The sequence below is a fragment of the Giraffa tippelskirchi genome, chromosome 8 (genome assembly GCF_054371585.1).
Source record: "Giraffa tippelskirchi isolate mGirTip1 chromosome 8, T2T-mGirTip1v1.2.pri, whole genome shotgun sequence".
Classification (NCBI taxonomy): domain Eukaryota; kingdom Metazoa; phylum Chordata; class Mammalia; order Artiodactyla; family Giraffidae; genus Giraffa; species Giraffa tippelskirchi.
The window spans coordinates 55,172,252-55,193,433 of NC_137282.1; the positions used below are offsets into that span (position 1 = coordinate 55,172,252).

The window sequence follows — 21,182 nt, forward strand, 5'->3', positions numbered from 1 at the left end:
CAGCCTTGACATCACTGTGGGCTGTGAATATGCTTGCTCACTCACAAAGTGCTTTTGATATTCGGAGTACTAGGTGGTATCTCTCTGTAGTAAGCGTAGGCATACGTATGGGGGATTCTGTTCAGCAGAAGATAGCATAGGCAATACGAAGAAAGAAGACAGGCCATAGGTACTGGGTACCAGGGGAAAGAAGATGGGAACCTAAACATTTGCTTTGCAAATCTGAAGCCAACCCATCTCGACGAGGCTTTGCACTTTTATTTTTTCCAGTAGAATCCTGCACAACAGCCACAGCTTAAAAGGCAAGTGTGGTGTTTTGGCAAGAAAGCCATCCATTGGGTTTCTCTGTGAAAGTGAAAATCTCTCAGTCGTGTCCTACTCTTTGTGACCCCATGGACTACAGTCCATGGAATTTTTCAGGCCAGAGTACTGGAGTGGGTAGCCTTTCCCTTCTCCAGGGGATCTTCCCAATCCAGGGATTGAACCCAGGTCTCCTGCTGAGAGCTGCAATTTCAATCTTTGCGCCTCTTGGAGATTAAACCCAAACTTTCTTATAGTGTTTGGTACAATGAAGATGTATCAGCTAGCAATTTGTTGCAGAAAAAATTACACTGGGACACCCCTGGTGGTCCAGTGGTTAAGAATCTGTCTGCCACTACAGGGGATATGGGTTCAATCCCTGGCTGGGAAACTAAGATCCTACAAGCTGGGGGGCGACTTAGACCACACACTATAGCTACTGCCCTTGTACTCTCTACAGCCTGCACCTCACAACTAGAGGAGCCCCAGAGAAGTCTGAGCTGCACATCCAAAGATTCCTGAATGCTTCAACTAAGACCTGATGCAACCAAATAAATAAAATAAGTAAGACACAGAGATGTAGTGTATATATTTAAAAAAGTGTGCTAAATCTACTCCTTGGCTGTGGGTTTGGGGGCCTTGGTTCCTCTCTGGTGGTTGGCTAAAGCCCATCATCATTTCCTTGGCCCTTCGGCTCACAAAAGGGCAGCTGTTTCAGCACAGCAAACAAACCAGAAGAGCCGAAGAGAGAGAAAGTGAAAACAGGGGGAAATCGGTTTTGTATAGCCAGTCCAAGGAGTGCCATATCGCCATTCTTGCTGGACGCTGCTCATTAGAAGCAAGTGACGTCCAGCCCACACACAAGGGGAGGAGATTACACAAAGAGGCTTAAAATAGTCAAAATTAGATCTGTCAAAATTGAGGAACACATCTGTAGTAAATGAGGAAAAAAGAGGAAAAAAACAAACAAACAGTAACACCCAAACTATGATGATGATAATACTTTTCGTTGAACATTTTTTTTTAAGGTGTTAAATATTCAGTGCTTACTGTGGGTTAGTTAGGACACTAAAGGCTTTTAATAGAGTCCTTCATTTCACTCTTATAGAACCCTGTGAGTTTAAGATTGGCTGTATTTTATGGATGGAGAAGTACAGTCTTGGGGGCGTGAAGATGACAAAGCTAATTAGCAGCACCAAGGTTGTGACCCAGCCCAACTCTAGAGCCTGTGGCCTTAGCCCCTAGGCTCCACAGCTTCTCCATACTTCTGGTTTTAGAACACACTCTGATAGGCAATTTTCTTCTGGATCATTTTTAAAAATGCATTTGAAAATGAATGTAGCCTTTGTATCAAACATACTATTCTCAGGAGGACCTCCAGGGAGCCACGTGGGATTCCATGTTTTGGAAAGCTTCCTTGTTCTTTGCTGGTGTATATTGCTCCTAGATTGTCAGAGAATTTTTGCCAAAGCTTGTTTTATTAGCTATCGATGTGAGCAGATTACACATTGGTTAGGGAAAACCTCACACTCCGGGTTCTTACCTAGGACCTCCAGGCAGTCAGGGGCAGGGGGTGCAGGGGGAACGGGGAAAAAAGTGGGGGGGAGCAACATACAGAGGTCCCAGCGGAGCCACCCCATCACGTGTAGGGTCCAGGGCTGCACATACCCGAGGGAACTGGAAATGACGGAGGCAGGAGAAAGGCGGACAGCACCCCCTCAAGTTCAGTGCGACCCGCCCCTGCAGCTCCCTAGAAATGCAAAAATCTTAGAGAATAGAAGATCTGGCTTTCCATCTCAAAGAAGAAAGGCTCTTTAAAAACCTCCACATTGGATTTCCCCGGTGGCCAGTGGTTAAATATCCGCCTGCCAATGCAGGGACATAGGTTCGATCTCTAGTCAGGGAAGATTATACATGCCAAGGGTCAACTTAAGCCCGAGCACCACAACTGTTGAGCCTGTGATCTACAAGAGAAGCCATAGCAATGAGTAGTCTGAGCATTTGCAGCTAGAGAGCAGGCCCTGCTCACTGCAACTAGAGAAAGCCTGCATGCAGCAACCAAATTCCAGCCTAGAAAAAAAAAAAAAACAACCCCTCCACATAATGAATATTTCAGGTGGACTGTTTCTGTCTGCCCACTCCTGACACCTGTACTTACCTATGTCCCCACCAAGAACACTGGTTGGTCCCCCGTGGCTCCTCCATGGGATACCTGCATGCTTCTGTTGCCATGGTTTCAGTTGCAACAACCCTCACCAAGAGCCAGTTGAGACAAATGGCTTCATCCTTTTACTTCCAGAGACTTCCAGGTGCACCATTTCCTGCAGCCATGCTGCCACTAGCGAACTTTGGCTGTTCTTACCTCTAAAGGCAGAGCATCCTTCTCAGCCCGTTGACTGAGTTTGACTGTGATTTTCTTTAGCAAATGGGATGTGAGTAGGAAGGACAGTGAGCTGGGTTGGGGTCCAGGGCTCCAGACACATTACATATATCTAGTTGCTTCCTTGCCTCCTGCCATTGATGTAAAAACGTGACCCAGCCAACCCACTGCTCCATGGAGAATGAGAGACACGTGGAGCAGAGACAGACTAGCCTGCAGCTTAGAGCATAGTCAGAAAACCTCCAGCAAGACTTGAGATGCTGCCTCTCAGGCTTGAAGTCCTAAAATTTCATGTCAAATAAGAAGACTCAAAAACAAAAAAGAAAGAAAATCTCCACCAAGATCAGCCAAACCCTGCCAACTCGCAGACCCATAAGAGTAAATGCTTTTTGCTGAATGCTACGGTTGGACCATAAAGAAGGCTGAGGGCCGAAGAATTGATGCTTCTTTCGAACTGTGGTGCTGGAGAAGACTCTTTGAGAGTCCCTTGGACAGTAAGGAGATCGAACCAGTCAATCCTAAAGGAAATCAACACTGAATATTCATTGGGAGGACTGATGCTGAAGCTCCAATCCTTTGGCCACCTGATGCAAAGAGCCAACTCATTGAAAAACACCCTGATGCTGGGAATTCTTGAGGGTGAGAGGAGAAGCGGGCGCCAGAGAATGAGATGGCTGGATGGCATCATTGGCTTAATGGATGAGTTTGAGCAAACTCTGGGAGATGGTGAAGGAGAGGGAAGCCTGGTGGGCTGCAGTCCATGGGTTCCAAAGAGATGGACATGACTAAGCGACTGAACAACAGTGATCGTGTAGTTGTTTGTTCCACGGCAAGAGTTAAATGATACAGTAGGTTAACCAGCTTTTAATGATCACCCATTTTCTGATTATCCAGTTTGTGGTGTTTGGAACCCTGAAAATGAAAGTGGAGAGAATATGCTGAGTTAAAAGAGATCCAAATAAAGACTCTTGGGAAACTCTCACATTTAAGGGCTGAGAGGGAAAGGGGAAGAGAATAAGGCTGGAGTGGGGGATCATAAAGGTGAGAGGGAATAAATAGAGGAAGTCATGGAAGTAGCGATTTTTTGGGAAGTAAGTAAGGGGCTGAAAGAGCCTAATGCTACCCCTAGCCCCAGCAAGATAAGGAATTGAAGGACTCCGCTTGGATTTCCTGCTCAGGAATACATGGAAGCCTTTACCGGGGGCAGGTGTCAGTGGAGGAGATGGGGGCCAGGCTCAGGAGTAGTGATTCAGGGGGAAGATGAACAGCGAGGGAGTGGAGATGCAGAAGCATGAGACCATCATTGCTTCTAAAGTTTTCTTTGCAAACAATTTCAAATTTATGAAAGTTGCAAAAATACAGTGGAAATTGGCTGTATGACGCAGGGGGCTCAAACCCAGTGTTCTGTGACAACCTGGAGGGGTGGGAAAGGGTGGGAGGTGGAAGAGAGATTCAAGAGGGAGTATATCTACATTTACCTATGGCTGGTTCATGTTGATACATGGCTGAAACTGACACAGTATTATAAAGCAATTATCCTCCAATTAAAAATAAATAATTTTTTAAAGGTTGCAAAAGTACGAATAGTACAAAACATCCTTATATCCTTGACCCAAATTCACTTTATTTTACCCCATTTGCTTTATCACCTTCTGCATGTGTGTATGTATACACACACACACGCATGCATAATTTTTTTTCTGAACCATTGGAGAAGAAGTTGCATATAACCTGGTCCTCTGCTGCTAATAAATACTTCAGTGTCCATTTTCTAAGAATAGGGAGATTTCTTTTATCACTACATAAAACTACTGATTTTACATTATTGATTTACGTTTATGTTGATGCCAAACTTATTAACTAATCTAACGTCCATATTCTAATTTTGTTGTTTACCCAGGTAATAATGACTTTTATGATGTTTTCTTCCCCAGTCCAGGGTCAAAGGTATTGCCCTCTGTTTTCATGTCTCTGTAACGTTCCTCAGTCTCAACAGTTCTGAAGCTTTTATCTCTTATGGCCCTGAAGCGCTTGAAGAATACAGCACCCCCTTCACTTTTAAATATTAATAGAACACTCCTGTTTCTAGCGGAGAAGGCAATGGCACCCCACTCCAGTACTCTTGCCTGGAAAATCCCATGGACTGAGGAGCCTGGCAGGCTACAGTCCATGGGGTCGCTAAGAGTCCGACACGACTGAGCGACTTCACTTTCACTTTTCCCTTTCATGCACTGGAGAAGGAAATGGCAACCCACTCCAGTATTCTTGCCTGGAGAATCCCAGGGACAGCGGAGCCTGGTGGGTTGCCGTCTATGCGATCGCACAGAGTCGGACATGACTGAAGCGACTTAGCAGCAGCAGCAGCCTGTTTCTAGGCCATCTCCTTGTGATTAGGCTGAGATGCCTTCTCAGCCAGGTCATTACCGAGGTGATGTGTCCTTCTCAGGCCTCACATCTCAAGGCACATGGTGTATCTACCTGTTGCACGTGGGTGACGTTAACTTTGACCACCTGGTCAAGGTGTTGCCTAATTTTTCCGCAGACAGTTTACTATTTTCTTTATTGTAAGAAATAATCAGACTGCGGGAGACACTTTAAGACTATCCAGAAATCCTGCTCCTCAATGAAATTTTTCCATTGGTGACTGTCAGACTGAATCTTAACCATGTTGTTGCAAAATAGTTTTCCTACTCCACCAGCCTTTTATAAGTCAACCTTCAGCATCCTGCTATAAACAAGATTTCCCCTCTCCCTCATTCTTTTCTTTTTCCTTCCTTTCTTTCTTCCTCTCTCTTTCTGTGCTTCAGGTATTCAGTTAAGTTGCTCAGTTGTGTCCTACTCTTTGTGACCCCATGGATTGCTCAAACTCATGTCCATCGAGTCGGTGATATCATCCAACCATCTCATCCTCTGTCGTCCCCTTCTCCTCCTGCCTTCAATCTTTCCTAGCATCAGGATCTTTTCTAATGAGTCAGTTCTTTGTATCAAGTGGCAAAATATTGGAGCTTCAGCTTCAGAATCAGTCCTTTCAATGAGTATTCAGAACTGATTTCCTTGAGGACTGATTGGTTTGATCTCCTTGGGACTCTCAAGAGTCTTCTCCAGCACCACAGTTCAAAAGCATCAATTCTTCAGCCCTCAGCTATCTTTATGATCCAACTCTCATATTCATAATGACTACTGGAAAAACCATAGCTTTGACTATATGAACCTTTGTCAGTAAAGTAATGTCTCTGCTTTTTAATACGCTGTCTAGGTTTATCATAGCTTTTCTTCCAAGGAGTAAGCAGCTTTTAATACCTTCTAGTATTATGGTCATGATTTTCTGTTTTTTTCAAAATAGGTTATTACTCATTATTGTACTTGACTACTTTGGTGCTCTATATGAATCTGCCTGCAGTGCAGGAGACATAGGAGATGCAGGTTCGATTCCTGGGTCAGAAAGATTTCCTGGAGGAAGGCATGGCAATCCACTCCAGTATTCCTGCCTGAAAAATCCCATGGACAGGGGAGTCTGGTGTGTTACAGTCCAAAGGGTCACAAAGAGTTGGACAAGACTGATCAACTAAGCACACACACACTGTCAGTATTAGGACAATTAGCGCTCCTTCAATGGGGCTCTGTGTCCTAGGACAGACCCCAACTTTTTTTTAACTTATGTACTTTCTGGAGAAACAAAACAAAATGTTTCAAGTTCATTTTGTACCTACTCTGACACAGCCCTGAAACTACCCATTTCTTTAAGGTGAGCTGACTGCTTTTAGCTGGAAACAGTGTTAGAGACCAAGATCTGGGCCTTAGGTGTGCTCTTTGATCCTGGGGTGTCTTTACTTCTTGACTCTTTCAAAGGACAGAGCCAATAAATAAATATACGTATTTATGTGTACATATAAATATGCATATACACATACATTCATATATTTATGTGCACATAAGCATGCATATAAACATAAACACATTTTTGAAAACACGAGTTCACAGTCACACTAATACTTTCAGCTCCAGTCCATTCCCATAAGGTTCTTTCTTGCCTTCTCATTTCCCCATATGTACATGCCCTTTCTTCCATAGTGAGAACCCTGGCTTCCAAAAATATTAACATATCACTAAATTGCTCAATCCTGTAACACTTCTAAAATAATGTCAGAATTGCTTTGTCCATATCACTGGGGTAAATAAACCTAACGTTTTATATTTGACTTATTTCACTTAGCATAATGTTGTCTATATTTATTCCTGTTGTCACAAACAATAGAATCTCCAAGTATAGAATAAATTTTCTTTATTCATCTATCAGTGAACATTTTGATTGCTTCCATGTGTTGATTATTGTGGATAACACTGCAATCAATATGGGGGTGCAGATGTCTCTTAGAGATCCTGATTGCTTTGGATATATATACCCAGAAATGGGATTGCAGCATCATATTTAAGCTCTAGTTTTAGTATTCTGAGAAAATTCCACGTTGTTTTCTATGTGCTCTGCTGTGCTCAGTCACTCAGTCATGTCCGACTCTTTGCAACCCCATGGACTGTAGCCCTCCAGGCTCCTCTGTCCATGGGATTCTCCAGGCAAGAATACTGGAATGAGTTGCCATTTTCTCCTCCAGGGGATCTTCCCAACCAGGGATTGAACCCAGGTTTCCTGCATTGCAGATGGATCCTTTACCAGCTGAGCTACCAGGGAAGCCCTGCTTTCCATAGTACTGCATGTTTATATTTACATCAACAGTGTACAAGGGTTCCCTTTTCTCCACATTCTTGTCAGTAGTTGTTCTCTTTTGTCTTTCTGATATTAACCATTCTAACAGTTGTTAGTTAATATCTTACTGTGGTTTTGATTTGCCTTTCTCTGATGATTAGTGATACTGAGCCCTTTATCGTATACCTGTTGGCCATTTGTACGTCTTCTTTGGAAAATTATATTTATTTTCTTTACCTGTTTTTAAATGAGTTATGGGGGATTGTGTGTTTTTGTTTGTTTTGTTGCTATGGAGTTATAGGAGCTTCTTATATATTCTGAATATTAAAACTTTACTAGATATAAGAATTTGCCTGTCAGTGCAAGAGATGCAAGAGATGCAGGTTTGATCCCTGAGTCTGAAGATTCCCTGGAGTACGAAATGGCAAGCCGCTCCAGTATTCTTGCCTGGAAAATTCCATGGACAGAAGAGCCTGATGGGCTACAGTCATTGGGGTTGCAAAGAGTCAGACACGACTGAGCATACACACACAGCAAGCCTTTTACTACACTCAGGTTATAGGAGAATTTACCTCTGCTTCTTTCTAGTATATATATAGGTTTATTTTTTTAGCACTTAGATACCATGTCTACTGGGAATTAATTTTTATGTATGGTTTGAGAAATAGATCTAATTTTATCTTTTTCCAAATGACTAACCAATTCTCTCAACATCATTTGTTAAAGAGATTATTGTTATACCTGTGATCTGAGATACCTGTTTGCATCTTTTTCTTAACTTTGTATGCCATTCCACTGTTTGTTCTATTCTTGAGCCTTACCACACTATTTCAATTGTGTAGGAATCATGTTACATTTTAATATCTGATAGGTTTATTCCTCCCCTAACCTCCTCCACCTGCTCAGTTCTTCCTTGTCAGTATTTTCCTAGCTATTCTTTCGTGTTTATTTTCCTAACTCATCTAGCTCCATTAAGAAGTTCCTTAGGATTTTATTGGGATTCCATTACACTTATAAACTAACTTAGGGAGAACTGACATCTGGATAACATGGAGACATCTGAACCGAGAACAAGGGACATTGTCCTTTCTGTTCAGTTATTCTGCAGGACACATTGCTCCCTGTTAGTTCCTTCTTTTCCTTCATAGACTCATCTCTCAGAGGTACCGCGCCTCTCTACATAGCAGTCTCTCCCACCAATAATGCTTCTTTGAGGCTGTCCTTTCTGGTCCTACCCACTTCCAACCTCCTTCTCCATAGCAGTGCTATGACTCTCCAGCTCCTGACTGGTGTTGAATAATTTTGTACTTATAATTTCACCTCCTCTTTCTGGAGACCATGTCGTCTATACTTCTTGTAAGCAAGCCCTCTATCCCTCTGGCTCTTTTTCACATCTCTTTCCAGTCTCCCCCTCCATCCACAAGCTCTTAGAAACACAGTGTGAGCAGAGGAGCCCCACTGGAATTTATTTGGCTGTGCTGGGTTGTAATACAACGGTTCTGCATTGCGGTGTTCGAGCTTTCTGTAGTTGTGGCAAAAGGGATTAGTTGCCCTGTAGCATGTGCGATCTTAGTTCCCTGACCAGAGATGGAACTTGTGTTCCCTACATTGGAAGGTGGATTCTTCACCACTGGACCACCAGGCAAGTCCCCATCACTGGAACTTGTTGCTGTCTTTCTCTACCCTCAGGTAATTTGTGGGCTTCCCTGGTGGTTCAGACAGTAAAGAGCCCACCTGCAATGCAGGAGACCTGGGTTCGATCCCTGGGTCAGAAAGATCCCCTAGAGAAGGGAATGGCAACCCACTCCAGTATTCTTGCCTGGAGAATCCCTTGGACAGAGGAGCCAGGTGGTCTACAGTCCATGGGGTCACAAAGAGTCAGACACAGCAGAGTGAGTAACCTTATTCTCAGATAATTTAAATGTTGCAGCTTTCTCTGTCTTCTGGCAGTGCTGAAGGCATGAGTTCTTTTTTGTCTCCTTTGTTTTCCTTCTGGGTTTCAAGGTTGTTTTGGGAGGGAGGCCAAGGTTCAGAACCCCTCCCATCATTGTTCTCCCAACCCTGAACACTATTTTAACAGGCTTGACATCTAGGCAAAAGTAGAGGTAAATTTCAAATCAAAAGTTGTCTCCCCCACCAATCCCAGAGAAGGACTTGAGGACTTATGTTCACAGACTATGGAGTTAAGAGAGGGTGAAATTTCAACTGATGAAGTCCTGTGCCTCTACACAAAGGGGGCTTGTTCGGGGAATCTTTTGAAGTCAAAATTAGGGAGTCCAGTTAGTTCATGTTTGGTTGATTATGAGGAAAGAGTTTCAGGAGTAAGTGTAGGTAAAACTATAAATCACAGACTTGAAGTGAATCTGGATTTGACTTAATTTGATTGCCATCCCTGGGGCTTTTCCCCACTATAGTAACTCCGGCACTCTAAATTAGGTTGTGGGGCTTCCCTAGTGGCTCAGTGGTAAAGAATTCACCTGCTAATACAGGAGATGGGGGTTTGATCCCTGGGTTGGGAAGATCCCCTGGAGAAGGAAATGCAACCCACTCCAGTATTCTTGCGTGGGAAATCCCGTGGACAGAGGAGCCTGGGCTACAGTCCATAGGGCCGCAAAAGAGCTGGATGTGACTTAGTGACTGAACAACAAGTTAGATTGTGTCTAGAATGATTCACAAATCAGTGGCACCACACACAGTTCCCCACCCTCCCCCCATCATGTCTTGATATTTGGCAATGAAAAAGTATAAGACGTGTAAAACTGAGTGGGCACCTATTTGGGGGACACCAACAGTAACATGATAGTATGGTTCACTGTGACCTCTAAACCCTGAGATATACACACAGGGAAAAACTTCATTGTTTCCTCACTTGTGTTTTCAGTCTTGCTCTGTTGGAGTGCCCCTCCCTGCCCATTGAAGACACCTTAGGTAGATTCAAATAGTTTTATTGATGCTTTGGCTCATTTTTAGAGAAGATTCACTGTCAGGTATTACGGATCTAGGTAGATGAAAAGCTTTATTCTTACCTTCACCGCACAGCTCCTCCCCACCCCCAGCTCAGGGTCCTGCAGTGGGAAAGGGAGACATGGTCTGCTCCCTCCCCCATCTCCTGACCTTTCCTTCTCCTCCTCTCTCCAGGACAGCAGAAGGGGAAAACTGAATGGAAGAAAGTGCCTGATGCTGTGATCCACCTGCCCCCTCTCTGTGACTGGTTCCCCAGAGCCGGGACTTCTTTGGGAGGTGGCTCAGTGGTTGTCTGGAAGCCCCCTAGAGGTCTCTGCAAAAATATGAGTGAGTTCTATGGGGGATCTGCTTTTGTTCTGATGCTATTTCCACAGCCTCCTGGTGATGACCCAGTAGGCTGCCTGTTGGGTGGTGCTTCCAAAATTCTTGGCTTCGGCAGCATTGGTAGTATCCTTGTTATTTAGGGTGGTCATGAATGATGGTGGTCACACAGGGCCCCAAGGGGGTCCTCTCTTCCTAGCTTTTATACTGCACCACTCCAGCCAGTTTCTCATCGTCCAAGTTCTCCAGGAGAGAAACAGGCAACATGTCTGTTGTTGCCTATGACTTCCTACACAAACCCATCCAATTCTAAGAAACACACACCCAGCCCTCTCAGGAGCCACCCTCTTGCTTCACTCAGCATGCAGGGCATTATGTCTGATGGGTAGTAAGATGCTGGTCTCTCTCTCCTAAAATGTGTATAGTTTCTTCTGATACCTCTTCCTGGAGCTTACTTTTCCACTCTTTCAAGAGTACATCCCTCGCTCCTGGAAGAACAATCCACAGCAATCTCCTCCCTGGTTGGCAAATCTTGTTTGGCTCTTCCCATTCAATGAACTCATTTATTCACGTATATGTATGTGTGTATGGAGATATTCTTTGAACATATGTATGATGTATATACATATGACATATATATATAAGTTGCATATTATACACAGATTGCATATATCATGCTAGACAATCAATTTTATCCCTAGACTGGCTCTTCAGTCTTTTAATAAGTCCACAAGGAATGTGTTAAGCACTTGACTTTGGAACACAAGGGGCTTTCTCACTCTTTGTTTGAAGCTTCAGCCAGAATCCTGAACCAAAGGGAATGGTGTCAACCATATTCTGTTACAAACACTTTCTACCATTTTTGATCAACTCTTACGTGCCAATCCCTATTCCAAAAGCTTGAACTAATTTTCATATTGTTCCTGTAAGGTGGTTTTTATTTACCTCCTTTTAGAGTAGGGTACTGGGATTCAAAGAAGCAAAACATCTTGCCCAGGATCACGCATCTGGTGAGGCCCAACCTGGAGCTCCATCTGATTACAGAGCCTGGGTTCTGTACTTCATCACAGCATCAGATGGTTCGATAGCATCAAATGGGTCTGCTAAATGGAAACAGACTTCATTCTTCTCAGAGTGCTGATTAAAAAGTTCAGTTGGGACATTATGTTTGTTATCATGAACGCTGGTGTGGATAATACCAGGTTCCCTGGAAACCATGAAGATATTATCTATGTCCTATTTACAGATGAAATGCCAAGTAAAGACTGCAGACGACTACCCCTCAGGGAGGAAAGTCAGCCAACCCGTCATTAGGGACTTGTTCAAATTTCTGGTTTCTCTGTGAATGTTGATTTTTAATGGAAAGCCACTTGTGCATATGGCATGTTCTTCGTGCAAGGCTCTGTGAGAAAAAGTGAGCGTGTGTGTCGTTCAAAGAGCAGAGCCAGCCCCATCATTGCTTCTACATGTTGACATGTAGAGACTACTCTACTGGCCTTAAGTGAAATCATTTTTAAACAAACAGTTATACTTACAGTAGAGGAGCACAAGGAATTCTGACTCTGAATTTGTTAATTGTTCTACCCTTTTGTGGACATAAGCCAATGTTTGGTCTTTCGCTGAAATAGACATTTAGCTAAAAAACGTTGGTCAGAAAGATCCATTTCCCCTGTTATTTTAACTCCCTCTCTCCTAACTGTACCTCCCCTCACTGACCTTCCAGCACATTCCCAGCTTTCATGAGCTTTGTACTTCAGTTATTAAATTACAAAAGAAATGGAGCAAAAGGACTGAAATATATTTCTCAGAAATACAGCTGTGCTCGCAACGGGCACCGCGTGTGAAGTATGTCTCTGTACCTCCTTCTCCTCATCACATTTCAGCAAATAAATCTGACTCTCTGTGGAACAATTTTGGTGTTAGCACAAAGTAATTCAAAACAGTGGGGGGGCGGGGAGGACGCATAATTATGACCAGCAGAAGACGCATTTGCAAAAGCTGCGCGTGAAATGATTTAGTTAGGAAAAAAGGCTCTGCCCGAAGCCTAGAAAATCCTTCTGTTTCCCCCTAAATTATGAAGCTTTATTCTATTCTATAGTGATTTACATGCTAATTCCGTAAAACTACTTTGGTCTAAAATCATTCTCTGTTTGTCCTCTTTGGTGATAATGTGTTAGGATTCATCCATTTATATCTTTATTCTCGGACAGAATAAGAGACAGTTCCCGCTGTGGTAGCCTTGTAAAGGAGGTTGTTAGAGTCTGATTTGACATGTAGATGGATGGGGTACTGCAAAGTGAGCATCATCAGGGAGGACCACGTGTCCCAGGTGGCTTGGCCATGGGAAGCTTCCTGGGCAAGGTTATGGCTGAGCTGAGTCTTAGAGGAGGAGATGGTGATGGAGGGGCCAGGGACGGGATGTCCTGGGTGGAAGCGGTGGTGTGACCAAGGATGTGAAAGGTAGAATCAAGAAGGATCAGGAAGGTATGTGTCTTCCTCTGCTCAGGCTGTCATAATAAAACACCACATACTGGGTGGCTTAAACAACAGAAATGTATTTGTCCACAGTTGTGGATGCTGGATATTCATGACCAAGGGGGCATCAGGGTTGGCATCTGCTGAGGGCTCTCAGCTTGCGTTGCGGACAGTTGCTTTCTTACTGCCTCTCACTAGGCCCCTCCTCTGTGTTCCTCAGATGGACAGAGACAGAGGCAGAAATGACTCTTCCTCCTTTTATAAGGACACTCATTCCTTCACGAGGGTCTCAACCCTTATGATATAATGTCATCCTAATTACATCACGAAAGCTCCATCTCAAAAGCCATCGTACTAGGGGTTAGTGCTTCAACAATATGAATTTTGGGAGACACAGTTCAGCCAAAAGTAATGTGTATATTAGTTAAGATATTCCAGAGAAGCAGAACTATATATGTATGAAAGGGAAGAAATAGGATTGGCTCACAGTTGGGGGGATTGGCAAGTCCAAAAATCTGTTGGATAATCCAGCAGGCAGGAAATTCAGATAAGTGTTGATGTTACAGTCTTGAGTCTGAATTCCACACGGCAGGCCAGGTAGTCTGGCTACCTGGTCAGGGTTTCTATGTTGTCTTGAGGCCAAATTCCTTCTCATTCCAAATTCCTTCTCTTTTCAAAAGCATCAATCTCTGCCCTTAAGTCCTTCAACTGATTGTATAAAGCCCAAACACATTATGGAGAACAATCTTCATTACTCAAAGTCCACCAATTGAAATGTTAAGAACATCTAAAAAAACCTCCACAGCAACATTTAAACTAGTGTTTGACCAAACAACTGGATCCCACGGCCTAGCCAAGTTGACACATGAAACCCTCACAGTGGGTGATGTATCAAGGAGAAGTGAATATGATAAACCAGTGGTCTTGGGCCAGATTCCAATGAAGCTGGACTGTGCTAATGAACTACCACTGCCCTGTATACCTGGGCTCATAAACACAGATGTCTAAGGGGACCAGGCAGGTAAGACGTACAAGTGACTTGAGAACCACTTATATTCTTACACTTCATTTACATATTAAACACATGAGAACATTCTATTTTATGAAGATGTTCTCCCAGCTGCTTTTTCAACAGAGCCCTTTTGGTCTATCTTTTCCCCCATTTTGGATAGGGACACGGGTACACAAGAGTATGTCTCCACTATGCTCCAAATAATAGGACAAGCAGGGATTGTGTGTGTGTGTTTGCTAAATTGTTTCAGTTGTGTCCAACTCTGTGCAACCCCATGGACCATAGCTCACCAGGCTCCTCTGTCCATGGGATTCTCCAGGCAAGAATACTGGAGTGGGTTGCTATGGGCCCCTTCAGAGGATCTTCCCGACCCAGGGATAAAACTCACATCTCTTCCGACTCCTGCATTGTCAGGCTGATTCTTTACCACTAGTGCCACCTGGGAAGCCCACAGGCAGGGATTAAAAAAATGGGGATGTCCCTGCTATTGTTGAAGTAGTAATAGTGGAGGACACTCAATTAATTGGAACTGAATTGAATTTTTAAAGAAAGCAGCTGATCCACTGGCTCACCTCTTGGTGCTCAATGGACATGTGGCTCTAGTGGCCAGATGTTCTACTGTTTTGACATCTTCCAGTTTGAAATATCAGTTCAAAATATTTAAATCTGTGAATCCAAATTCATCTGCTGGCAAGACTAGGTCATCTGCTCGAGGCATGGGGACTACTTACAGGTTTTAGGCAGGACAATTTCCCATCCAGTCAATTCATTACCTATCACTGCATAACAAACAGTTCTTCAAATTAGTGGCTCAAAACAGCAAGCGTTTATTGTCTCACAATTTCTATGGGTCAGGAATAGGGGAATAGCTTACATAGACGCTCCTGGCTCAGGGCTTGTCATGAGTTGTTAGTCAAGATGTCAGCTAAAGGGTTGACTGGGGATGGAATCCACTTCCAAACCCACCATGTGCGGTTGGCAGGAAGCCACAGTCCTCACTGTGTGGACCGCTCCATAGAGCTGCTGAGCATCATCAGGACATGGCTGTTGCCTTCCCCAGAGCAAGGGATGAGAGAACTGAAGATGAAGTCACAGCACCTTTTGTAATCTGACTTCAGAAGTGAAATCCCATCAAGTCTGCCATCTTCTATTGGTCACCCAGACCACCCCTGGAGCAGCGTGGGGGGTACTGCACAGGGTGTGAGTAACAGGATGTGTGAGTCGCTGGGGGCCACCTTTAAGTACAGCTACCCCCCTAAATACTGGGCTAGCATCTATGGGGTCGCACAGAGTTGGACACGACTGAAGCGACTTAGCAGCAGCATCATCATCTATGTGCATCTATGTAGAAGATAGATTTGAGGTGGGGACCTTTTAGGAGAATATTGAATCCGTAGAATGCTGATGAGGGGAAAGGACATTGCAATTAGAAAAAAAGAAAGAGAAAATCATTGAAACCCTGTGACTGAGTCAATAACTCATTTCTAATCAAAAAGGAAGTCTGATGATGGGAACTTCTGGGAAAATTTTTCTGTCCTGATAAAAAAAATTGAAGAATGAAGATGCTCCCATTTCTCTGACTTCTCCATGAATTTTTCTGCCTTTGACTATAACTGTGTGGGGACATGATGTATGGAACTGTTCAAGCCATTTTGTGACAGTGAGGGGACAATCATTATGTTTGATGTGGTTGAGTGGGAATATGAGCAGATCCTGAGTGATATTGCTGAGTCATTAGTCAATCATAGATCTTGTTATGTTAAAAATAAATATCTTAAGAATTTAAGTCACCATGAGCTGGCTATTCTGTTACATGCTGCTAAAAGCATTCCTGATATACAGGGGGGAGAGAAAAAGGCATTTCTAGCCTTTTTGGTTTAATTAATTGATTGATTTAAGGCTAGATGAAATAAAAACTATGAAAAGTTTTGCTTCATAAATAGTGTAGATGATGGTGATGCTAGATAAAATGAAAAATATAAGAGGGAGCAGGGTCCAGTCTATTGAAATTGACCTGCTTGTGGGACACGTACATGAGAAAGACCAGCGGGTGATGGTTAGAGGAGAGGACCATCTTCATATTCCCGTGTCCATCCTGATACTTAACACATTCTGAGGAAGTCAACAAATGAATGAAGGGAAGGATGCTGAAAGCTTAAAATTGAGTAGCAGTCATGGGACTAAATAACAAAGATTGCTTTGAGACAAAACCTCAATGTAGATGGTTTGTGACAGATTCTAGTGAAGCTTTTAATCAATGTGTGTAGAGAGACAGCATTGTGTATGAAAATGCATTGTTTTAGAAGGATCTGCATTTTCTGTTCCCTCTTTATGTATATTTCTTTGAATGGTAAGTTGCCTTTGAAGAAAGCAGTGTCTTCATTTTTTTTTTTTTCTGCAAAGAAAACTATGTTGGAGAGATGAAAATTAAGTGAACAAAATCAAATCTGCCATGTGGCACAGCATCTCAAAGATTCTTATTTGAGAACCAAAAGGAAGTGACAGTCTGCACCCAGGCAGGGTCTGTCATCCATATTACACGCTCGCTCTCATTTGAGCTGAGTAGCCTGAAAGCCTCAAAGTGCCTGTTGGTCAGTTAATTTCATTTGAAGAATATTCTTTGGGATCGTCTTTTTCCCCCGTTGGACTTTGAAGTTTATTTCCATTTTCTAGGCTACCCTCAAATGATGACATATCCTAGCAGGAGCTTGCACTATAAAGACAAAATATTTACGGCTGAGTCCTTTCTGTTCCCTCACTTTCCGTAGACATAGAGATAAGAGTGTCAGATGGAGGCCATCTGACTGAGCTCAGCCAGCAGCTCTGGTTGGAAGCAGCCCCAGGCAGAGAGTCAGGTGTCTGCAGTGAGAAGCAGGGAGTAAATAGTGCAGTTTGGACTAGTGAGGGTCACGGGGGTCTTGGTGAGGTCTTCACAGCTCTGGTACAATAGCTAATCTGAGTCATTTTGCATCACTGCCCTCCCCACAATCAGTGCCCTGGTTCTAGAACATTGCACAGTGCCAAAGCCCAGGAGAGCTGGGTTGAGAGTTCCATGATGGCTGTTGGAGCATTGCTTAGCCCATGTAAGAGGTCACTTCAGGTTGGGCGGGCTCTCTGGTCTTCTAAGCCTGTTTGGGATGTGGAAACGTTGGTGAGGCTGTCCAGGGTCCTGAGGGGGGAGGACCAGACATGCCCCACCCTAGCATCCTCTGGGGGTTCTGGTAGCTCGACCTGGGATTCGGGGTGCAATTAGGAGCTCTCGCTCTTCTTGAACTCCTGCTTCCTCCTCTCCCCAACTCTACCACCTGGTGGGGGATCCTTCCCTAGTCTTTTTTCTTTTTTTGACTATTTATTTATTTGCTCCATCCGGTCTTAGTTGCAGCACATGGATCTTTTGTTGTGGCACATGGACTCTCTCTAGTTGTGGCAGGCAGCCTTAGCTGCTCTGTGTCAAGTGGAATCTTAGTTCCCTGACCAGGGAACAAGCCCGAGTCCCCTGAATTAGAAGGTGGATTCTTAACCACCATGAGGCACGAGATAGATAGGCCCTGGGCTGAACAGTTTCCTGCTGAGGAGAGAAACTCCATAAGCAGGATGATGGAAGAAGCTAGGCCCTGTCCAGATAAGAGATAAAAGATCACGTATTCCTCATTCTCGAAGTTAAAGAGACCTCCCTGACTTCACATGTGCAGAAAGGCTCCTTGGAGCTCAAAAAGGAAGGAGGCATCACCCCATAGTAAGTGATGTCAACTACCCATAAGCCTCTTTGTTAGAATCCATCTTGGCTAAGAAAGGAGAACACACACGTGAAGGATTCTGAAATAAACCAAATACGGACTCAGAATCAGGCTAATCAAAATGATTGGTCAAAGGACTCCTGGAAGAAATGCCCCATAAAAGTAATTCAAACTGCCACGTGGGCACTACTCAGCGACTCTGAGTCTGACTATGTGTCTCTTCCACACACTGTACTCTTTTCCTTCCTAATAAACACTTAACTTGCTTCACTACTTTGCATCTTTGTCGGAATTCTTTTCTGCAAAACTGAGAAGCCAGAGCCTTGTCACTGACCACTGGTCTAGTGACTAGGATCTGGTATCCTCACCGCCGGGACTTGACCTCAGTCTCTGGCCAGGAACTGAAGCCCTGCTTCAAGTCTCTGCAGGCCGAGGCCACCTGAGATCAACCAGACCACCAAGGAAGTGTCCCCTTCCCTAGTCTTAAGGAAATCCTTCTCTCAAGGATTTGAATATTTTGTCTCTCTTGGAGACAGGCAAAGAGAATTCTTTGGAATTCTCTCATGGTTTCAGAGCAGCTGTAAAGATCTTGGCATCTTTCTGTCCTTCACGCTGTCACACCCCACCACGGAGGCAATAAATCAGCCAAGTAACTCATAAGGACCTTGCACGGGAAGACTTGGGGAAAGAGGGATATTAAAGTGAAGGCAAACACCCACACATGAGAAAAACAGCATCATTTATTGTCTCAAAATATCCCTTTTATATCAGGGTCTGCCCTCACCAGTCCTGCTCAAAGCAGGTTCAAAATTTCACTCTCTTATTCATAAACCAGGCTTGGCCAAGCCTGAAGCCCCCTCTCCACCAGAAGCCAGCATGTAGGACCAGCCTTTATGCTCTCTGCGTTTCATCAGTAGTGAAGGAGGAAACAGACAGAACAGGTGCCATCTTGAAAGCAGGACTCCATCTTGGGCTGGACTGTGGACTTTGAGCCATATGCCCAGTATCTGTGGAAATGATATACAACTGGAAAACCAGATCACCCAGATGGAAGAGCCCTAGGGCTCGTACCTAGACTCTCCTTCACCTAAAAGAATACCCTAATTATCTGTGTAACGGAATAGAATCATAAATTCTATTATGCTTATTGGGGTATGACCACAGGCCTATTGATCATTGTCCACCTAGGCTTAAGGCATACAAATCATGGGTTTAAGGAATACGAATCATGGGTTAACTTTGACTGTATCTTTATTTTCCTTTGTTCAGACTAGTTTCAGAGAATTTGGGGAGGTGGGTTTGAGCACGTACACTGAAGGTATATAAGATTTTCACAAAAACTGGTCAGGGTCCTTGGCTAGGAGGAGACTCTGCCTTGGGCCCACCGGTGTAATAAACTGCACTCCACTATCTGCCTTGTCCTTCTGAGTGAGTTTGTTTCCCAGAATGCATGGCTACAACAGTAGCATGATCAGTTCTGAGCACTCAAATATTCTCTGAGCTCGATTTTTCTGCCTTCCCTCCTCAGCTGCTCAAATATCCCTGGGTCTGCAGAGCTGCACAACCCAACTTCTGTTTTGGTTTCCAGAAGGGGCACTAGAGGGTAAAGAACCAACTTGCCAATGCAGGAGACATAAGAGATGTGGGTTCAATCCCTGGGTTGGGAAGATTCCCTGAAGGAGAGCATGGCAATCCACTCCAGTATTCTTGCCTGGAGAATCCCATGGGCAGAGGAGCCTGGTGGGCTACAGTCCACAGGGTCACAAGGAGTCAGACGTGCTAGGGCAGTTGGTCACCTGAGAGACCTAGGCTTTCCTGGACTCAGGACTAGGTTGACCAAAATGATGATTATGATTTGGGTTATATATGTTTAGATAAGATCAGTAGGAACAGAATTTCAATTTTAGTTTACTTCCCTGAAGTAGCTTCTTTTCACTAAATAGTAATTAGAAAAACAATGTAAGCATACGCACAGGAAATAACTCAAACTAAGCAAAAGAGCACAGTGAAAATCAGAAGTCATTCTCCATTCCCATCCCCCATCCTTTTGATCTTCTATCCGTTAGACCCCAGGGCACTCTTAAGTTTCTTGACGTTAATCTATTAACATTCAATGCAAGTAAAAACCTCTTTATACACAGGTATATATGCACTACAAACAATTTCCTCATGTTTTCCTTGGGTAACTCTATTTTGGAGTTCCATCCCGAAGAACACTTGTGTCTGTGCCTGCCTGCTCTGTCACTAAGTCTTATCTCACTCTTTGCGACCCCGTGGACTGTAGCCCACCAGGCTCCTCTGTCCATGGGATTCTCCAGGCAAGAATACTGGAGCAGGTTGCCATTTCCTCCTCCAGGGTATCTCCCAGACCCAGGGATCGAACCCACGTCTTCTGTCTCCTGCATTGGCAGATGGATTCTTTACAACAAAGCAGCCCAAGAACACATACACATTTCTTTAAATTAAGAAAAAAAAAACCCTGTAGTTTTCTTCCCACCAAAAAGCAATGTCAAACTGGCCACTTGTAGATATTTAGCTTGTGCTTTGTCTTCTGCTATTATGAACAATCTGCAATGAATAAATTTGTAAGCACATTTGTGCACATGGATCTCTTGGATAAATTGCCGGAAGAGAATTGGCAATACCAGCAGATATGTCCATTTTACATTCTGACACTTTAGAAGCATGCACAGATACACTGCACTAATTTACTTTCCTGTTAACAATGCATGAGAATGTCTGTTCAAACTCTCTTATCATCTCTGGGTATTATCAAACTTCTTCATTCTTGGCAGTCTGATAGAGAAAAATAATCTATAATTATATTTGCATTATTTTAGTCATAAATTAAGCTGAGTATCAGTTCACATGGTCGCCTGAATGAACTGATCACTAACTAGCCACTTGCTTGATTTGTGTATGGGGGACTTCCCAAGTGTCACTAGTGGTAAAGAACATGCTTGCCAATGCAGGAGACCTAAGAGACCGGGGTTTGACCCCTCAGTTGGGAAGATCCCCTGGAGGAGGTCGTGGCAACCCACTCCATTACTCTTGCCTGGAGAATCCCATGGACAGAGGAGCCTGGTGGGCTACAGTCCACAGGGCTACAGTCCACAAAGAACTGGACACGACTGAAGTGACTTAGCATGCACCTATGTGTATGTGTGGATTAATTTTTCATATCCATTTTCCCCCCTCTTCTTTTTGATATCTATATGTTGATGCGTCTTAAAAAGATCTATAGTTTAAGGATGATTTTATTGGACTTCTTCAACATGAGTTGCCTTTTGT

At 43.8% G+C, this 21,182-nt stretch overlaps 1 long non-coding RNA gene across 1 annotated transcript in view; it reads left to right on the forward strand.

The window, feature by feature from the left end:
• The first annotated feature begins 39 nt into the window (after window positions 1-39).
• The window catches only part of LOC145517984 (uncharacterized), a 65,649-nt gene continuing 44,506 nt past the window's right edge, over window positions 40-21,182 (forward strand). Inside the window, exons 1-2 of the long non-coding RNA XR_014062473.1 lie at window positions 40-302; window positions 10,521-10,673. This is a non-coding gene — a long non-coding RNA (uncharacterized LOC145517984). The remainder of the gene's footprint in view (window positions 303-10,520; window positions 10,674-21,182) is intronic.